This window comes from Rutidosis leptorrhynchoides, chromosome 11 (genome assembly GCF_046630445.1).
Source record: "Rutidosis leptorrhynchoides isolate AG116_Rl617_1_P2 chromosome 11, CSIRO_AGI_Rlap_v1, whole genome shotgun sequence".
In the NCBI taxonomy this organism is placed as follows: Eukaryota; Viridiplantae; Streptophyta; class Magnoliopsida; order Asterales; family Asteraceae; genus Rutidosis; species Rutidosis leptorrhynchoides.
The window spans coordinates 75,275,202-75,290,143 of NC_092343.1; the positions used below are offsets into that span (position 1 = coordinate 75,275,202).

Below are 14,942 nucleotides of genomic sequence, written 5' to 3' on the forward strand. Positions count from 1 at the left end.
GACTTACTTATACATCAAACAACTTATACCGAAAAGATTTTAAAATATTTTAATATGGACAAGACAAAAACCATTAAGTACTCATATGGTTGTTAGATCTTAATATTGATACTAATCCATTTCATCCTCTAGAAGATCATGAAGATCTTCTTGGTTCAGAAGTTCCATATTTTAGTGCAATTGGGGCTCTTATGTATCTTACAAATTATACAAGATCTGACATTTCTTTTGCAGTTAATTTGTTGACAAGGTTCAGCTCAGCCCCTACCAAAAGACATTGGAATGGGATCAAACAAATAGTTTGATACCTTCGGGGAACTACTGATTTATAATTATTTTATTCTAACAACTCGAAACAAGATTTGTTTGGTTATACAGATGCAGATTATTTATCTGATCTACATAAAGCTAAATCTCAAACTCGATATGTATTCCTAAATGGAGGTACCACAAAATCATGGCGTTCTTAAAACAAACACTTGTTGCAACATCATCAAATCATGACGAAGTGATTGCATTATATGAAACTACTCGAAAATGTGTTTGGTTGAGATCAATGACACAAATTATTATTGATTCTTGTGGACTAGAACGCTATAAAAGACTAACAACTATCTTCACCAACAACTATATATAAAGATAATGCAGCTTGCATAATACAAATGAAAGAAGAGTATCAAAAGTGACTGAACAAAATATAAATACTGACGAGGCGCCAAAGCCATAGACGGTCTTAACGGTCATAAGTTTGATGGAAAAGAATGGTATGTTGGTAAGGCTCAGAAAAGATTAAAAGGGAATAGGAATTGAAACAATGGTTTAAGCAAACCATGAAGGAGACTGTAGACAAATCACAGGAGCTAAACTTGTACATAAAAGATTTAGATGATAAAGTTTCAGATGAAAACCTCTGATTCTTCTCATATAAGACAACCAGATTAAAATGAGATACGTTCAATCAACAACTCTGCTGATCTTTATACCAAAGCATTGTCAACCGCTGTTTTCAGAACACACGTTCACAATATTGGCATGAAGCAAGTTCAAAATATGTGACGACTCAGCGATGTCTACTTGAGGTGGAGTCAACTCTATACTGCACTCTTTTTCCCTTGACTAAAGTTTTTATCCCACTGGGTTTTTCTTTAAGCAAGGTTTTTAACGAGGCAGTACTAATTATTCTCTAATAAAATTGTCATCCAAGGGGGAGTGTTATAAAATATCTAGATTGGATGTTAATTTTATTATTATTATATTTCTTGCATAGTAATATTTTATGCTATAAATATACATGTATGGTAGCCATTTAAGGTGCACCATTTCTCTTGAAATATCAATATCAACATTTCTTCTCTCTTTCTTCTCTCTTTTTTCTCTCTTTGTTCTTATAACCACTAAAGGTAGTTATAAGCCTACTGAATTATAACAATTTTTTCTATATTAATAAGACAAAATTACAAAGTTACTCCCTAATGTCGGCTCGAAATCACACGGATGGGCCTAAAGTTCGTTTTTTGACGTGAATGACCTTAATGTTTATATATGTTGCGCGGTTAGTATCTGATCGTGACGGCTCCATTAAGTGACCCATGTTCCTTACATTTAAGGGTATTTTCATCATTTCAGTTGCTTTTCTTCCTCAAACTTCATCTGAACACAAATCATGGCTACTATACATAGCATATAGGATTGTGCATAGTACGGGACCAGACCAAGCTAACTCGGTTCGGTTCTGTCCCTAGTCCTATTTTATAGCAAAAACTCGGACCGAGTACCAGACCATATAATATCGGTTTGGTTCAGTTTTTAAAGATTCAATTATGGGAAAAGAACCGTATCATTTCATAACCATATGAAAACATATAATATAACATAAAAACATAAATGAAATAAATAAACTTAAATCATATGAAAAAAAATACATAAATATTCTAAATATTTTTTTCTTAGAAAAGTAAACTTTTATTCATATCGGAAGATATATACAAGAAGAGTTTTAACATCGAAAGGAAATCCTTGATTTGAAATCCGTAATTGATGTGTTTAAGTAAGTCACAGGTTGTTGGCGGGAGTTGTAGCATTTCTTATTTGAGAATTTTAAAATTTATGAATATATATTTTTTAACGATGATTTTTTGACATCAGTAGATCATTTATTACAACGACCGTCATCATTTGCACGTAATACATGTGTTCAGGCGAAAACCCGAACCCGGTCGATGATACTCGAGAACACATCCATTCGGGCAGTGTTCCGGTTAGAGGTCCGTGAACGAATCCGGTAAAACCTCCCTATAGGGTCAATATATACCACCATTATTGGTGTTCAATTGGTTTAAAGAAAATCCTGTATCCCTAAGGATCGAACTCATGACCTCTCCCTATCCCATGACTCAAAGGACATGAAAAAAACCGTTGGGCTATGACCGCAAGTTCAAGATTTATGAATACTTTTTATAAGTAAAGGGTTTTACCCGGTAAATATTATTTTTAAAAATAATAAAAAATACAAAAAAGCGCAACGACCGCAAGCGAGCCTTACGGCCTCACAAACAACCAAAAAACAAGCTAGACCTACAAACACTAAGGACTAGCAAACACACGGACCCTACCGTTTCACCTAACCAAGGACACAACAACTACACCAGCACTTTTTCATGCCAAACGTAGTTGTTAACTTATCAACATTTTTCCCCGCCATAAATTCAGCAGTTTCCTCTTTATCTAATTCAACATCGCTTGGTTCATCAATCAAGTTATATGCATCCGTATTTAGTACTCCAAACGAATTTTGAGTTTTCATTTGAGAACCTTTACTTGTCCCAATTTTCGCATCTCTTTAATTATATACATGAATACTTTAATTATATACATGACACTACATGTTTTACTTAATGTATTTCGACCCAGTTTGTGATAATTTTCAAGCTCCGTGGCTGTTTAACACAGTACAGTAGCCATGTATGTGTAAGGCATGCTCCTATGGAAACTCAACCTACAAAAACTCAAGTACAACACACTAGATTACTTGGAACAAGAGAGTTCGACCCAGGACTAAGCCATGAAGAAACTGATAAACTGAGTTGTTGAGTGAGCAACTAACAGTGACAATATCATTACCCCATCAGCAGCAGCAGGGGCGAATTTAGAGGGGGGGCAGGGGGGGCGCCCGCCCCCAGTCGATTTCGAAATTTTAGTGTAAAAATTTGGATTTTTTTCATTTTGCCCCAAACCCAAAGCCATTTGCCCCTAAACCTACATATTTTGCCTCAAACCTTCAAATTTTGCCCACAATTCTCTAAATTTTGTCCCAAAACCTTCAAAATTTGTCCACAAACCTTCAAATTTTATCCAAAAACCTCAAAATTTTGCCTAAAAACCTCCAATGTTTGTCCCAAAAACTCCGTGTTTTGCCCAAAAAAGCTGCTACGGTTTTAAAAAAAAATTTCGCCCTCGGTGAAGAAAAATCATGCTTCCGCCACTGAGCAGCAGTATGCATTTGAGTTTGAAATCCGTTGTAGCCAATCAATGACTAGTCCTTGTAGACTTAAAGTTTCATGGTCCCTTCATCACTAGTTTAATATTCTCCAAGATATATATGAAAAAGGTAATTCAAATTAAATTCTCAAATAATAATCTAAGTATTATTGTAATACTCAAGAAAACTACCGCTGAATATGTAAGGGCTATGAAACTACCATTGAATATTATGTACATTATTGTTCATAAATAATATGTAATATTTATATTTACAAGTATCTCTTTATCTCTTTATATTATAATAATAAAGATGAAAATAGATCATCTTAAGTAACTATAAATAATCCTAGCCTTTCATTAAGTTACTTCTCGCTAATCTACCCCATCTATTTTTTCTAAACTCCATTATGACCTCATAAATCAAGTAGATTACTAAATTACCCTCCTAAAATCGTTTTTGGGCGGAATCAAGAGGAAAAATTAGGGGTTCTGTATATTTCAAGCATTCATAAACTACTACAACTAATCCGATCAATCGAGATCCATTTTTTTTCAATGATTAACAATTCAAGTTCGATCGACAACATCCAATCCGATCGTTTCAATGATTAACAGGAAGATTAATCGGTTGTAGATCAAATACAACAAGAAGATTGACCGGTTCTTATGAACAACCCTAACTTTTTCTCCAAATTTTCTCGAATCAATATCAGTTTTGAAACGAACAAGTCAGTTCTTTTTGTTTTATTTATGAAGCTTTTGCGTTATTGTTAATAATCAGGTATTCATCATGAATTGATCATGTCTTGCAAATATTAGTTATTATGTTTACCTTATTGGTTTTTTTTTCAGGTTTGCCAGAATTGTATTTCTTGCAGAATTCGTTTTACAACATCAGTTCCATTAGGGTTCACCACGAAAAAAATATCATCATATTGCTCTGCTTCATCAAACTGAGATAAGCATTTTGATTTAAAACCGAGTTTGATTTATTTGATTTGAATCTGAAACTGAATCAAGTTTGCTAAATGGATCGGTTGAGGTATTATCAAAATATGTAAGTAGGCTTCGGTTCTTATTTAAGTTCATCACAGATCTATTGTTGCATTAAATTTTTGTTTTCTTGTCAATTTAAAATACTAGGTTTTTATTTCAGATTAATATGTTTTGAAGATTTCTCTGATGTAGTACTGTTTGATCTGACCCTTAATTCCATCGATATATTATTGGTGACTACAATTTGCATTCATTTTTTGTTTTCTTGTCAATTTAAAATACTAGGTTTTTTATTTCAGATTAATATGTTTTGAAGATCTCTCTGATGTAGTACTGTTTGATCTGACCCTTAATTCCATCCGATATATTATTGATGACTACAATCGATTTTGTAGTGAATCTTCCCAGACTAAGGTATGCGACATCTGCCTGTTTTCTAATCAGATTCTTCATCTTTGTGGAACCTACTTTGTTTTATTATGAAAATATATGAACAAATTTCAGTACAAAATGAGAATCAAATGACTGATGATATCATGGACGTTTAGGAGAAGACTATCAGAAATAATATCTGTGGTAAAAAAAACATGAGCATCGAGTTAGAGGTACATATTCATGTAATTTTGTTACATATATTATTGATGTACGACTACACAGAATAGTTTCTATATATAGTGACTGAAGCATTTATTATTTCATTCTAACTAATCCAATCAATTTGTGCTATGAACACTCAAGTAAATTACGATCTGATCAACTGATGATAAAAATTGTATGCTTGTGATTATTGGTGGCAAAATGGGTGGGTTGGGTAATTAGTAAAAACTGGTAGGTGTGGGTGGGGTAATGTTTCGATTGAACTATGTGTTACTTACTAAAAAACATAGGTGACTTTTAGAATGTATAGAATCATGAAGTTTGCGCATTCAGAATGCAATGTTGGTAACTTCACCCCATTTGACCAGATATAGACTACTATCTTTATCAACGTATGTACCTCTTCGACCCGTTAAAAATAGAGCATAACCCGCCTTGACCCATTTAGAAGTGAACCCTTTTACTTTAATCCATACCTAATGCTTGGTCAGGTGGGTGTATAGCTGGAACGAGTAACCATTGGCAGTCACATACTCACATTAGCAACACTAGCCTTCAAAAAACAAGCCACAAGACACCTCAACAAAAAATAACCATTGATTACGGATTGTATATTTAATGTATGCTTTGTTTGGTTTATAATATTTGTGGATCTTATTATGCAGATACAAGACCAGTTTCATTCATGAGATAGTGAATGGGGTTCCGGTGTTTCGCATATGTTGAGGTAATAAAGCAGTCTAATATATCCATACATGTTTTTGAACTTTTCTATTGGAATTTAAATGTCTGATCTTATTATTATCAGATGTTCTTGAGCTTTTAGACCATCCAAGTATTAGGATAGGAACACTATTGTTAGCCATGACTAGGAAGCTTGGTTCAGACCATACAGTAACTGATATCACATATTATACACTAAAACATCCTCCAGTAAACAGATTTAGCCCAGCCTAACTGTATCTTCATCATGAATTTTAAAGTATTCAAAATTTGTTACTATTCCATCTTGATTCTTTATTCCGTGAGTTGGATATTTTTTAAAATATGTTTTTTCATCAATCGGTAATTTCCAGGTTGGGTTTACCTTTACTTCACCTGATTTAGTTATATTCCCGGGATCGCATGATATTCTTATCCAGATTTCGATTAATTAGGGCGCGTTGAATTAACTGCTGTCGTGGTTCTTGATTTATAAGATCTTTATTATTCAGTTTCATCTATGCGGATTTACATCTCAAACTCATACAAATGGTGGTAGGTGCGACTGACTACGTTTTAGTATATGTTGATCAACAAAAATATCTAATAGATTTTAAAATTTCGGTATGTTTAATATATTGATTATGCTCCATCTATAGGTTTTATTAATTTTTTATTGATTTGTTTGTAATTTAATTAGGCTTTTAGTAAATCTATGAACTGTAAAATTTAAATTGTCAATTTGTTTATATTTTCAGTTTTTCGATTTTATTTTATTTGGTTGTGGTTGATTGATTGATAAATTTGTTGCTTATGATTGATAAATTTTTTGCTTATTGCTTATGTTAGTCACTCGATTTTCGTTCTTATCGCAATCTTACATTAAAAGGTATTGATACAAATCCTAATAGTTTGTTGACATTGATGGAAGGTATTTATCAAGTAGGTTTTGATATTGGCAGCGATATGCAAAGGAGAATTGAGAAGCAAGTTGTGAGTAGTCAGTCAGGTAGTGTCGAGTCCGATTCTTCATCTGATGATGTTAGATATGGGCACACATTGCAGTAACCCAAACCTACTAACCAACAATCTGATTCGTACGATGAGTTGAAGTTGAATGTGTGTTGATTGAAAGAAGAGGTATGGTACTTGCTGGTATGTTGCCTTAACTCTTAACATTTATTTTATCATTGTTCATAGTTGAAAGCCACCATAATGTTTTGATTGATTAAGTTGTTAATTTGAAGATTCTGACTTTTGTAGAGTTGTTAATTAAGTAGTTAATTTTGTCTATCATTTATGTTTATCTTTTATTGGACACACATGATTTCGAAACATGATGGGAACACCATTGCTAGCCATGTACTTATAGTATCATAATATGTTGATAATTATACTGCTTATAACAAAGGGTATCAATCAATTGATCTTTTAATATTAAGCATTTTATAGATCATTTTGTCTATTATATAAGAGAAATGTTTAGAAACTAATTAATTGAGTTTTCTATGGGCAGAGAAAAAAGATGGCTTCAAGTGATATGGGTCATACGATCATTCATGTTATTTATAATAAGTTTTTTTATAACTTTGAATCAGGTCATGAGAAAAGCAGTTGAGAAAAAGAGATGGCTTCAGTGAGATCATATATTTATGTTTCAAGGCATAAAGAGTTTTGTTGGATGATCTTTACGGTGGTATTGGGTAAGTCATTCAGTGATGTGATGATTATAACATTCATATATTTGTCAAGCTATTACTTTTTTGTTGCTTTTCCTAATCTATTGATCTCTTAAGCAAGAATTTATACAAACTGATATTTCCTGTGTGTGTACGAGCAGATTCCTTGCTTTGTCGGGCCTAGGAATTATTGTGTGATTGAATGCTTACTTACCTTCTGATTAAAACTAAACCTCCCAATTAAGTATTCTGGACATTTTCATTGATTATTAACAATGTTACTTGGTTTGTAAGAATGAATGGTTTTGAACAACTATGAAAATTTGGATACAAAAAACACACGGTAGTTGACTACTCGGCAGTTATTCCCCATGATTACTGCTATAAAAAATAGTACCATTGTCAGAAGTATTTCACAAGATAAATAATTTGGTTGTATCGAAAATTAATTGAAGGTGTCAAAATGGATGGGTCGTTCGAGTTTGGTTGGCCGAGTCATTGAGGATTAGAACCTGTCGGGCGTGGATGTCAACAATTTCGCAGAGTCATTGAGGATCGAAGTTGAGGCTGCTGCTTGGGAAGATGCTGAAAAATCTAAACATAATATGAGGTATTTCTCTAATTTTTATCTCTGACAATTAGTTAAGTTTATTGCGTTATTTATAGCATTTGAAGTTTGTGTTGAGATTTGTACATGAGTTGATCATAGTTCAAGCATAAGAGAGTGGGCAGAAGGCGAAACTTGAAGCTGAAACGCTAAAATAAATGTAATATGAGGTAAACAATTACCTATTGAAATGGCAGAAGGGGTCAGCGTGAGTCATTAATGGTGGGTTAGATTGGGTTAAAACCCAAATACTTATCATCCATAGTGATATGCTATATATTCCAAATGTTCCTTTTTTAATTACTACAATCTATTTTCATTGATTATGTAACCTGTTGTTCGTGTATGTAACCTGTTGTTCGTGCAGGCTGCTAACTCACTTGCTCGCAGTGGGAAGGTGATTATAGAAGCATGATAAAGTTGGCCAAAGTTTTAATGAACTGTTATAAGATTGTTTGTGTGTATTAATGACTATGTGTGTACTTCAAACAATGTTCATTATTGTTGAAAGTATACATTTGGTAATTCACATTGCAGGAAACTTAGTGAGAGCGGAGAGCTTTTTTATTCCATTCATAATACACTACTAATGGGGGACGACTGTAATTGATTGGTCTTCTACCCGGTAATATGCACATACCACTATTTCTTTGGTAGTTTCAACTTTCAATGAAAATTTCAAAATGGTTCTTTTCTTGTGTAGTCTATAATGGATCACGTGCCACCAATGATGCATACGAAGGTACTTTAGTTTTATTGTCACAATATGTTGTTTATAATTCCATAAGATAGTTCTTTCTAATGTGAATTTAGAATCTTTTTAATAGCTAATGTTTATGTTTATATTGTTTATGTTTATTGTTTATTGTTTTCTTAAGGTGAATATATATGCTTGATAGTTCCACATTAGTTGGCAGTTTTCTTGAAATAAAGAGAGGGTGAGATAGAAAATTTAACGTGGGTTAGAGCGTGTTTAATCATACGATCATTCATGTTACTTATAATCATTTTTTTTTACCTTGAATCAGGTGAGGAGAAACAATGCAATGGAGTAAAAGATATGGCTTCAGTGTGATCATATTCAATTAAATTTTTCTCACAAAAGTTGTTCATCGAATGTAAGTGTTATAATGTAAACAATTTGTATGTATCATGTATACTATAATTTTATTTTTTTTAGCCCCGCGAATTCGCGGGTTATAAACTAGTAATACATGAAAGTACATGTATATATATATATATATATATATATATATATATATATATATATATATATATATATATATATATATAGTGGTTGCCAATGGGGCTTTGCCTCATTGGTCACCATGTTAACATGGTGTTCGAGGAGACCAAGGGTTCGAGTCTCGGGGGGGGGGGGGGGGGGATTTTCGTGAATTAACTCTAACCACTAACATTGCCTTTCAAAAAAAAAAAAAAAAAAAAAAAAAAAAAAAAATGCCTTGTAAATTGCCGTAAGATTAGAGAAGATCAAGAAATTAAATAAAGAGAATTTTAGTGTAATCTATTTTTGCAATAATACACTCAGGGGAGGGGTATAATCGTCCGAACATATTCTTCCCTTATTTATCTACAATCTAAAAATATGCCTTGTAAATTGCCACTTTCATTTTAAAGATACCTATCAAATATTTTTTTTAGATACCTACCATTAATTTGTTACAGTAAGAATCGTCGTCAATTTACACACATGATACATTTGATACATCTTTAAAATGATACGCAAGAGATTATATATTATACGTAAATTTTGATGAACATATGCACATATTAAACAACAATAATTTGATACATAATAGTAGGAAAATAGAATTTTTATACGTTTGTTAGAAAAACGATGCAAATATAGTCGTAAATTGCACAAAAAATTAATACTGATCAATTTTTATATGCTTTGATTTTTGAAAGTGTGCATATGTTCATCAAAATACTATCCAAAACACACTCCAATTTTTACAAACATGATGGAAATTGATGCAAAAAAGGTTGATATGCTCAATTTCAAATTTTGATACACCAAAAATCTATTTTGATGCACATGTCTAAATGATGAAAATTGCATCGACCATCAAAGTTTATATTTTGATGCACTGAATTAAAAGAAAATGATAAGTAAATACGAGGTTCTTAATACATCAAAGTTCATAAATTGATACATGATATAATTCAAAAATTACAAACCGTAATGTTATGGTAGCGGTTACTCACCATTCCGTAATTCAATAACACGATGCCATTATTATCATAGTTTGAAGTAATAAGTAATAAATACTACCTCCGTCTCATTCCAATATGGCAGTATTTTATTTTGAGTTGTCCAATTCTGATAGTCTACTTCCATAAATAGAAAGGAAAGAAGATATTTCATTGGTGGATCTGGAGAGAAGATATTTCATTGGTGGAGAAATGAAGTTAGTGGGATTTTCTAAAACTGCGTGTTTTTTATCTGTGGACTATTGGAATGAGACGGAGGGAGTACATTTTAATGTAATTTTAATTTGACCATAGTGCCCTCCAAATTAGAATTACCAGCCTCATTTTAAGGGGACACATGTTGATTATATAATGGCATTGTACTCTATGTATTTTAAGACTCGTTGTACTTGAACTTAATCATATATATATATATATATATATATATATATATATATATATATATATATATATATATATATATATATATGGGTAGGATCAATAGGGAAGTAACCAATTGGGGGAAGCAAAATTTTTTTTTTTCATTTTTTTCGATTTGTTTTTTCAGGCATCAAGGTTACGCGAAAATATGAACATTTAAAAAAGACACTTCATGATGAATGTTACTATTATTTAGGCAGGAAAACGATCGAAAAAAATAACGTTCAAGATAATATTGATCGTGAAGAATGTTAATCTTCAAACATTTTTTTTCTTCATGTTTTATGAAGTACTTTTTGTCATAAAATTAGCCCGATTTAGAGTTTAGGGTTTAGTATTTTGGGTTTAGTCCCAAAACCCATAACCCTAAACCCTAAACTCTAAACCGTTCGTGTTAAAAACTCAATCTAAACCCTAAATTTCTAAACCCTAATATCTATACCCTAATATCAAAACCCTACTTTCTGAACCCTCAAAATACGCTCGAAAAACACGATAATTGTTATATATTATTTTTCGAGCATTTTTACACCAAAATAAAAACGTTTATCACAAAGTGTCTTTTTTAAATGTTCATATTTTTATCCAATCTATAATGTTCGTGAACAAAGTGTTTTCAAAAAACGAAAAAAAAAGTTTACTTCCCCCCGTTTCCCCGAATTGGTTACTTCCCGATTGATCCTACCACTATATATATATATATATATATATATATATATATATATATATATATATATATATATATATATATATATATATATATATATATATATAGTGAATGGATTTAGAGAGAACTAAGGGGGTAGAGAACCTATGAAACCTACATATTGAGCTCAACCTACACATAGATTGACCTTAATCTGCACACAGATTGAATATAGTCCGTGAGTTCTCTCCTACCTTGGTTCTCCTTAGATCCTCACTATATATATATATATATATATATATATATATATATATATATATATATATATATATATATATATATATATATATATATATATATTTATGCGAGGAACCTCCATGCTGTAACAGCCCATGTGACGATCCGGAAATTTCCGACCAAATTTAAACTTAATCTTTATATGTTTCCGACACGATAAGCATAGTATGTAATGTTGAGTCTAGAAAATTTTGAAACGATGTTCATATATTCAATTGACCTTCGACTGCTCTCGACGATTCACGAACAATTAATTATAAATATATATGTGTGAATATATATATAAATAATAATTCGAAATATAATTTATAGTATTATATGTTGTTGTTATTAAAAATTTATAAAATAAAAATAAGATATTATAATAATAATAATTATTATTTAAAATATATCTCTAAATATAATGTATATTAAAAATAAATATTAAATGATTGTAATACTCGTTGGACGATTCGATTATTATTTAGAGAAGTTTAATTCGAACTTATGTGATTTTAGAATAAACGGTGATCCGAAAATGAGTTCTACAAATTTTAGGCTTACTAAAAATGTATTTAGGATATAGTTATTAAATTTTAACACTTTTTATATTTTACCCAGAAATGAGAGGGACAGTTGATGTAATTTTTATTTATCAAATATAGGATCGAATTTTATACCATAATGACCAAAGTAAATAAATAAAGTTAATTTAAAAATATGGGATTTTTCTGAGTACTTTTATCCTCCACTGATTAACAACGGACTACGAAATGCTATCCTTATTAAACTGTCGGTAATATAATCATAAATTAAGACAGCTTGCATTGTTTAAAACATCATGTTTACTGTTAAATCATTGAAAATTTTCATGATTATGATTTTATTATTCTATTATAATTATTATATTATTATTATTATAAATTATTTAATTTGTTATTAGTCACGGGGAGAATATATAGTTACATCACTTACATTCTATGATTAACAACAACTCACAACCTTATCATCAAAACACTATATACAATTGCTCGAATTCTCTTATTCGATCAATGCAAGAACTTTTATCTTATTTTATATCTCTACTACTACAACTATGAACAAATACAACTCAAATACTACAAATAGTTTTTCATTCGAATACCACCCTCACTCGAGCAAGGATAACACGCCACTAAATTCTTAATCGATCACCTTTAACAATCATCGAAGCTTCACACCATCCCCATGACTATTTTTGATTGAACTAAAACCCACCTTCCACATCATCTTACTCTATACATATATATATACATAATGATATATACAAACGGGCACCACTTCAAACCACCACCATAGACGCCATCTCCCACGACCACTCTTACGCCATTCTATCTCCACCACCGATAACCCTTACCTTAGGACACCCAAACCTCACCATCAAAAATCCATTTGCTCATCATCGAAACCCACCTCCATTTAACCTTCGTTTACTCACTTCAACCACAACAACTCGCATTATTAATAATACTGATAATCGTTATTATTTCTGTTGAAACCATCACGTAAACACCACCACACGCATACCCACATACACGATCATCACAACCCACCTTGATCACTAACCCAAATTGCCACTCTAAATCACCATAACCAAACCCATTAGAATTGATATTAATGCTATTTAGTTGTTTCTTTCTTCTGCTGATCGAGAGTCCACAAACGCACCCCAACAACACCCTTAAGCAATGGTGAACAACCGGGAACCACAAAGTACCACGGTTAGCTGCTGTACCTGCTTTCTGTTTCCTGTTTGTTCGAAAACTCACAACCCGCCACCTCACCTTGCACTTGCCATTCTTGTTGCTACAGCTGCTACTTCACTCCTGCTACTGTACGCGACAACAATAAATTTTTTTCTGATTGAGTTCTATTAAACTACGAGTGAAGAATGAGATGATAAAGTTGATAACTCTAAGAAAAAGGATCCAATGCCCACTTGTTTTTTTTAATCGGCTGACTAGCAAGTAGATGTAATTTTGTAGGGTCCATATGGATAAAATATGTCGACTATATCTTGGTATCTGTCTCCTTTTTGAATTTGCCATTCAACAGAAACTAAAAGAAACTTCACAATTGATTCTTGGGCTTAATATTTAGATGGACCGTGTAATTTGTATCGGGCTTGACTTTTATTTTGGGATGTATTATTGGGCCAAGATTAGGCTCATAAATTCGGTGTTGGACTGAAATAACAAAAATGATAGTGGAGATGACGATTAGATGATGGGAATAAAAATAAATAATGATAAGGGATCGTGATAATACGGATTATATAGATTTAATGTTGGAATTAAAACAGAAAGACACTAATGGGGGAGTGGTTAGCAGTGTTGTGTTTAGGCGAGAGGTCTCGGGTTCGAGCTCGGGCTGAGACAGTTAATTTCTTTTTGGAGCGTTTCTTGTGAGGTAGTATTTATTATTACTCTTATTATTACTATCATTATTATTATTATTATTGTTATTATTACAAATAAAAATTATATTACAAAAATAGATTACAAATATAGTAATATTACATATTACTAATCTTTTATTATTAAATAATAATATTAAAGTAAGCTATATATAAAATATATTAATAAAATAAATGTATTATAGAAATAAATAATTACTACTTAAAGAATATAGGATAAATATAATTTATTTAGCAAAATGATATGTAAATTATATATATATAAACATGTTAGTTGTTATTATATGTGTTAATTTACATAATTGATATAGGTTCTTGAATCTGAGGCCAACCTAGTATTTTTCAGTTTCGTCATATGTATTTTTACTACAAAATACATTATGGTGAGTTTCATTTGCTCCCCTTTTAAATGCTTTTGCAATATATATTTTTGGGACTGAGAATACATGCGCTGCTTTATAAATGTTTGACGAACTAGACACAAGTACTTAAAACTACATTCTATGGTTGAATTATCGAAATCGAATATGCCACTTTTTATTAAGTCTGGTAATCTAAGAATTAGGGAACAGACACCCTAATTGACGTGAATCCTAAAGATAGATCTATTGGGCCCAACAAGCCCCATCCAAAGTACCGGATGATTTAGTACTTCGAATTTATATCATATCCGAAGGGTGTCCCGAAATGATGGGGATATTCTTATTTATGCATCTTGTTAAGGTCGGTTACCAGGTGTTCAATCCATATGAATAATTTTTGTCTCTATGCATGGGACGTATATTTATGAGAACTGGAAATGAAATTCTTGTGGTCTATTAAAATGATGAAAATGAATATTTATGATAA

At 31.6% G+C, this 14,942-nt stretch overlaps 1 long non-coding RNA gene across 6 annotated transcripts; it reads left to right on the forward strand.

Moving 5' to 3' along the window:
• The first annotated feature begins 4,641 nt into the window (after window positions 1-4,641).
• Window positions 4,642-9,233, forward strand: LOC139877070 (uncharacterized). 6 transcript variants are annotated; one of them, XR_011768450.1, is made up of 8 exons: window positions 4,642-4,890; window positions 4,981-5,081; window positions 5,739-5,800; window positions 6,707-6,930; window positions 7,374-7,478; window positions 7,910-8,686; window positions 8,765-8,803; window positions 9,090-9,233. It is a non-coding gene; the product is annotated as an uncharacterized lncRNA (long non-coding RNA). The 6 variants fall into 6 exon arrangements; XR_011768449.1 differs by having other exon boundaries at window positions 7,910-8,803; XR_011768447.1 differs by having other exon boundaries at window positions 8,765-9,233.
• The last annotated feature ends 5,709 nt before the right edge of the window (window positions 9,234-14,942 follow it).